Source organism: Microtus ochrogaster, chromosome 7 (assembly GCF_000317375.1).
Source record: "Microtus ochrogaster isolate Prairie Vole_2 chromosome 7, MicOch1.0, whole genome shotgun sequence".
Classification (NCBI taxonomy): domain Eukaryota; kingdom Metazoa; phylum Chordata; class Mammalia; order Rodentia; family Cricetidae; genus Microtus; species Microtus ochrogaster.
Genome location: NC_022014.1, coordinates 37,785,041 through 37,785,843, shown reverse-complemented (window position 1 = coordinate 37,785,843; position 803 = coordinate 37,785,041).

Below are 803 nucleotides of genomic sequence, written 5' to 3'. Positions count from 1 at the left end.
TTTTTTTTGGTTTTTCGAGACAGGGTTTCTCTGTGGCTTTGGAGCCTGCCCTGGAACTAGCTCTGTAGACCAGGCTGGTCTCGAACTCATAGAGATTCGCCTGCCTCTGCCTCCCGAGTGCTGGGATTAAAGGCGTGCGCCACCATCGCCCGGCTAGGAATTTGAATTCTTGTGCAGTGTGTCTGGATAGAAGAACCTCTGTGCCTTTGAGATGTGACATCACTGTAGCCTGAGCATTGCTATAAAAGATGTCTGGTGGCATTGTGTAGACCATTACGCAAAATCTTTCCAGCCAATTGGAGGAGGACCTGCACTTTAGTCAACTGGCTCTCCCTGTCATTATTACATCATCAACACAACCAAGGCCAACTTCAATTGTCACGTAGAAAAAGAGTAAGGGAGCTCCTGACTCCAAGAGGGTCATTTGGTCCCCGTGTTTATATAGAGTCCACCAGAGTGCCCTGCTGAATTGAAGTCAAGGAACCAGGTAGCACAGGTAACAACACAGTCACCGTGTTGTTACCATATGATGTACCATAAATAAAATGTAGACCAGATAAATTACATACAACCGACACAGTTTTGTGAATTACACCAGGGACACTATCAAGGGTATAGCAGATCACCTGGATGGCAGCTACGGAGCGGGGAGGGGAATGGACTGGCCCAAGACATGATATTACCAGGAAAGGGTGGAGTCAGGTGTGTGATGAGACATGGCCAGCACTTTCATTGTTAATAACTTGGCTCGTGGTGGCAGCGTGACAAGGGCTCTTTCAGGACTATTTGTCTAATGAACTGAA